Source organism: Phoenix dactylifera, chromosome 15, assembly GCF_051530095.1.
Source record: "Phoenix dactylifera cultivar Ajwa chromosome 15, Ajwa_hap1_PhDact_Kaust_v1.1, whole genome shotgun sequence".
NCBI lineage: Eukaryota > Viridiplantae > Streptophyta > Magnoliopsida > Arecales > Arecaceae > Phoenix > Phoenix dactylifera.
The window spans coordinates 11123008-11129329 of NC_143204.1; positions in this window are offsets into that span (position 1 = coordinate 11123008).

Sequence of the window (6322 nt, forward strand, 5' to 3'; positions counted from 1 at the left end):
GATCTCACGATCCAGAGCCAAAGATCATGACAACTCAAATAGATAGTTTTCTAGAAGAGGGACAATTAATTGATAGACCTCCACTATTTAATGGCATAGACTACACATATTGGAAAGCACGCATGCGCATTTTTATTCAATCACAAAACTATTATTTATGGAATATCATAATAAATGACCTTCACACACTCTCTCAAACTGTTAATGAAAAAGACTTAGCACAATTGAATGATAATGCTATGAACATACTATATTGTGCTATCCATGAAACTATATTTAATAAGATTTCTGCATGCTTATCTGCTAAAGAAATCTGGGATACTTTAAAAAATATTTATGATAAATCTCAGATTAGCTCACATGTGCTTCAATTACATACTAACAGTGAAATTACAGAATCTCCCTTATCAGCCGAGTCGACTCCCAGTTTGTCCGAGTCGACTCATAGAGGAAAACAGTCTGAAAGGCAGAGACTCAGATTTTCAGACCCTGTCAGCGAGTCGACTCCAGAAAGGTTCGAGTCGACTCCGATGGTTGCCGAGTCGACTCCCGACGTTTCCGAGTCGACTCCTAAGGGTGACAGAAGAAAGACAGAACGATATATTTCAGACCCTGCAACCGAGTCGACTCCAGAAGGTTACGAGTCGACTCCGAAGTTTGGTGAGTCGACTCCTAGTTACGTCCGAGTTGACTCTCAGAAGAAAGTAAGACTAAAAGGCAAAGAACCAACTTCGGGGACTCTGAGAGCCGAGTCGACTCCAAGCGCTCTAGAGTCGACTCCCAAGTCAGCCGAGTCGACTCCAAAACGATCCGAGTCGACTCCGAGGCAGTTCAGCTCCAAAAAACTACAAAAGGTAACTAACTTGTGCTTTATGGCACAAGAAGATAAGGTAAAATCTGAATCTACTTTTACATCAAATGATTCTCAAGAAGAATTTCCTTATGATGAATTATTAAATGCTTTTCATGATTTGTATGGTGAATGTAGAAAATTAGCTATAAAGAATAAAAATCTTAAGAAACTAAATCTGAAAATTTTAAAAGAAAGAAATTCTAGTGATGAGATACAAGATAAACTAAATTCTGAAAATGAAAGCTTAAGGTTAAATTTAGAACAATTGATTCAAAAAAATCAGAGTTTAATTAAAAAAAATCAAAACTTAAGTAAAAAAATTAACCAATTAAAATCTTTTATTAACAAATTCACTGTAAGTTCAGAAAGATTAAAAACGATGTTTGAAAGCCAATATATTGCTTATGATAAATCAAAACTTGGCTTGACTCCTTTACTTAACAATAAATCTCTAGAAAAAAAGGTTATCAATTCACCAAGCAAACCATTAAATAAGATAACTTATTTCAAACATGAAAAGAATGGGCATAACAACTTTACCTATCGTTCTAACATAATTAAATCAAGTGGTAAAGTTATTACAATTAAACAAATTTGGGTTCCAAAAGGAACCATATGTCCTAACTCTCAAGGACCCAAGCAAGCTTGGGTACCCAAAATGAAAATATAAGGATGTAGATGTAGGTGTGCCAAGATACCTATGGAACAAATAGAACTTTCATACAAATGGGTGTTCTAGACACACGTCAAAAAAATGAAACTTGAAATATACTTATGAAAAGTAATTAAAAAATAATAATAATGAAATCAGTAACCTTTGCATCTCATCATTATTTTTGCTTTAGTATTTGATTAAAATATGAATTGCAAGTATTGATCAATTTTGTGATATAGAAAATACTTTTGGGAATATAATCAAATCACTTCATTTTATAGTATACTTTACTCACTATTGGATAAGTTGCTAAATGATTAATCAATAAATCTATGAATTCTCTATATGCTTGATTAAGAGTTTTTATCCATGGCATTATTGTTTATCGATCATAGATATGAAAATGTGTACTTGGTATACCTTTGAATATATGCACTATGAATACCAAGATTAAAGAAACCATCTTTGGCATATAAAATCAACTCATGCTAGTATGTATTTAATCTCAAAAGACCTTGCCATTGGCTTACTTAGAGTATCTTCTGAAAGGTCAAAGTTTACTATGCATGTTAACTAAGGAAACAAACAAAAGTCGATTTCTAAATCTAAAGATGTTGTTTCCATTACTAAATTTTCAAAAGCTTACATTAGTTTTGTTCTTGGCACTCAAATTGAAATATTTTCTACATTGGCACAAACTCACAAAAAGGGTTCAGATGAAAAAGATTTGCAAACTATAAAAATAAAGAAGTATCATGGCATAGTTTTGAAAACCAATTTTGCTGTGAAAATAATATTGAATACAATTATTTCTGCACCAAGAACACCATAAGTAAAATAGGATTAATAGAATCCTTGATGAAATGAAAAAGGCAATGTTGTATGATAGTCATCTACTTAAACGATTTTTTTTTAAAAGCTATCATCATTGCTTGTCATATATATGGTTTCTATTAGATCTATTTTTTGATGAAAACTCCATTTGATCTTCTGAAAAATAAAAAATGATCTATTGCATATCTTTCATATTTTTCAGTAGTATATGCTATGCTTGATATAATCTTTTGAAAATAATGCCAAATCAGATAAAGATATGTCTTTGGATATCATTCATCAAGCAATGCATATAAAACATTCAATGAAAAGATTCTAGTTGTAGAAATATCAATTCATTTTATTCTTTATGAGACTAATGATTTATTATCAAGATACTAAAATCAAATTATATATGTATATGGTTAATCTTTTACATATAACAATCTGAAAATTTGTTAATAATTAGAACCAAATTGAGTTTTTTTTTTTTGGGAAATGCACTTAATGAAGAAAAATTGATAACTACTAAAAGACTAAATCAAGAAAAGATGAAATAGATCTCGATGAAATTCTTGCATGATTAGAAGTAAAGATCACCATTATCATTTGCTTGCTTTATGAGCTTTATATTCTGTCAAATGAATGTGTAGAATGCACTCCTATGTGGTTATTTTATTAAAAAAAGATCTATGTAAAATAACCACCTTATTTGAAAACACTCATTACAAATATGATAAAGCAATATGTGATTTGGAGCAAGCATCAAAAGCATGATATATAAAAGCTTGAGTAACCTTTTGATAAAAAGTAATAATGATAAATCTATACATTAAAAAGGAAGAATTTGTGATATCTTGCTTGCTCAAAGCATACATTGATGGCATCATCTTTGGTTCTACTAATGAAGATTTACATGGAGATTTTACTAAGCTCACGCAAAGTGAGTTTGAAATATGTGTAATGAATGAATTAACATTTTTTTTCTCGAACTCCAAATTAAGATAAACAAGGAAGGGGATCTTCATTGACCAAAGATAGTCCACAAGAAAACTCTTATAGAAGATTGGCATGAAGAAGGTATGTCTATGACCCCATCTTGTTGAATTTGAAAAGGATGAGCAATGTAGATCTATTGTTTTAAAGCTGTATTGAAGCATGATAGAATAACTGTATTATCTTACAGCTAGTAGACCAGATTGTATGCTCATTATGTGCCCTTGTGCAAGACTTCTATCTAACTCTAATGAATTATATTTTATTGATAACAAATGAATCATAATCTGAATTTTGATAGAAATAATTATTTAAGGCAATTTGATCAAAACTTAGCTAGCATGCCTTATTGATAATTATCTTAAGCAAATAGAATCTAAGCTAAATTGATTTTGAAAATAAGAAATTGATTTGATCTTGATGAATCTTTCTATTGCCTCACATGCTTGTCCTTGAACCATTTTGGTTAATGAAACTATCTCTTTAGTTCAAGTGATATGTACTTGCTTATATTTAGGCAATCTCTTGAGTAAAGTGACTCAACATTCAACTATTGTCATATCTTATATTGAGTCATCTAGTTAAAAATATGTTGGATGAATGTTTTGTATCTTGAAGAAACTAATGACTTTCTTTCAAGAAAGAAAAGAAGTTTGTAGGATCCTTGAGCAAGAAAATGAGAGATTTCAACTTGAAGGATATCTCCATGTAAGATACAATAAACATTCACCTGCAAACAAGAGAGAGGACCTTCTTCAGCCAAAAGTTCATACATAAGAAATCTAGTAGGTATCTGACTTGAAGAATGCAGAATGAATCGGTAATTTTAGAGACCTCTCTCATAAATTAGCTAAGCAAAGTCAATAACTTAAATCTTATTGTGGCATGATTAAAATCTTTAAATATTAATTTCTAGATATCATGTCTATATATGCATTAATTGACTTATGCTTTTAGAAATTGTTTCATGGTTTGCTCAAACTAAAATATTTCTTTGCCTATATCATAACCATGAAATACACAAGTATATGCATAAAATTTTGATTTAAAATAACTTGTGAGAAGTTATGAATCCTTGAGCACAATGAAAATGTTGTTTGCATGATATACATCTATATGATACATAAGATTATTTCTTTATTCTGCTCTTTCATGTAAATTACTTGAGAATAACAAAAAGAGAGAGAGATAAAGAAAAGAAAATGGATATTATTCAAGAGATGAAAAATCTAAGCAAAGGCAAGTACTCCAATCTTAAGGAAAAGCAAAACAAGCATAATATATTCGGCACATTTGGAAGGGATAAAATCCATAATTAATTACACTTAAACAGGGAGAGTTTGAAGTGAACATTTTAACTTTTCTATATTGCTCATCATAGGGATGGTGCCAATGGGGAGGCTAGTGGTAGTACCCGGCACTATTTGACCCAACTATTCGGTGTAGGGCATATTAGGGACGGCACAAGAGGGAGGCTAGTGGTAGTACCTCGTGCCCCTTTCCAACTCCACCGGATAGGGAGCAAATAGAGTATAGAGCATAAGAAAGTAAAAATGAAAGACAAAGTTAATGAAAGTATATAAGAAGAATCAAGTCATTTTTTTTAAATCACTTGAAAACACAATTTAAGGATGAAATCAATGCAAGATTATATTTAAATAGGGGGAGTTTATTTGAAAAGAATTGGTTTTGATCCTTGACATGCTTGTTCTTATTATTTTAATGCATGACTTAACACATAATATATTTTGCATGTGGCATGATGTCTTGAATTATGGGTTCTCAATATTTTGTAATGCTTCATGCTTGGATAATTTGATTGAATGTTTGGAATACTACATAAATTTTTTTTGGTATTATTGAAAAGAAATTTCAGATTTGTCGTTCACAATCATTGTTAAAATCTGAAAGGTGAATAAATTTGTAAAAAGAAGAAGAGAAGGATATCTCTATTTAGGCAAAATGAATTGAGTTTGTTTTATCCTTCAACTTGCTTAACTTTGGTATATAATGTTCTAATTCATACCAAAACTCAACATAAATACAAATATTCTGAATATGCTCTTATATGTTTGAAATATGTGTTTTCAATCGTAATAATTTAAGATGAGCTACAATGTGAAAGATACATATCTCAAATTATGACTTTGAAAGCCTCTATTAAAAATCTTTATGAAATTCAGAATTTGATTTTGTATAAAAGCTTAAACTCAATATGATTTCTAAATAAAATCTTAACTTAAGAAAAATAGAATAATTCGATGATCTTTAAAGTGTACTAAAGATCTGAAACATATCATTATAAAGTGTACCCAATATAATGCCTTGATTGCTTGCCCCGATACGCATCTGAAACATATCATTTCTTATCTTTAAAGTGTACTAATATTGGTCCAAATGATGTGTCTTTCGATGATCTTGATTGCAAACAAATATTTTTTTAAAATATATGATTTCATTTTGATATTAAAAAAATTTATTGGGCTTCATGTATACATTGCTGAAAAACTATGATTAAGAAATTGAGATCTATAACTATATATATATATATATTATTAAAAGAGTGAATGATCTTAAGTCTAGAAATATTTCAGCTCACTCAAATGACTCTTAAAAGAAAGAAAATGTAAGTGCTTTTGAAAGAATTTGAGCTTCAAATGAATCATTTTCTGATTAATATTTCAGTACATTTTCTCAAAGATTAAGAGGAAGCATAACTTGTTCTTGAAAGATTAAAAAGAGTGATTGCTATAAATTTTGAATAGTTCTAGATTACTCTACATTCTCGATATCATAGAATTTCAGTTTTATTCACGCTTGTCATTAAAATCTGAAATTTAACAAAAGAAAAGAATGACTAAAGAGGAATGCATCTTTTGAGGGGGAGCTTTAGATATTCAGTATCTTATCCTAAAGTTACTTTAATTTAATGCATACCTTGATTTTTATGGATTGATTTTGATGAACCTCCTTATATAGCAAGACTTGCTTTAATTATATAATAA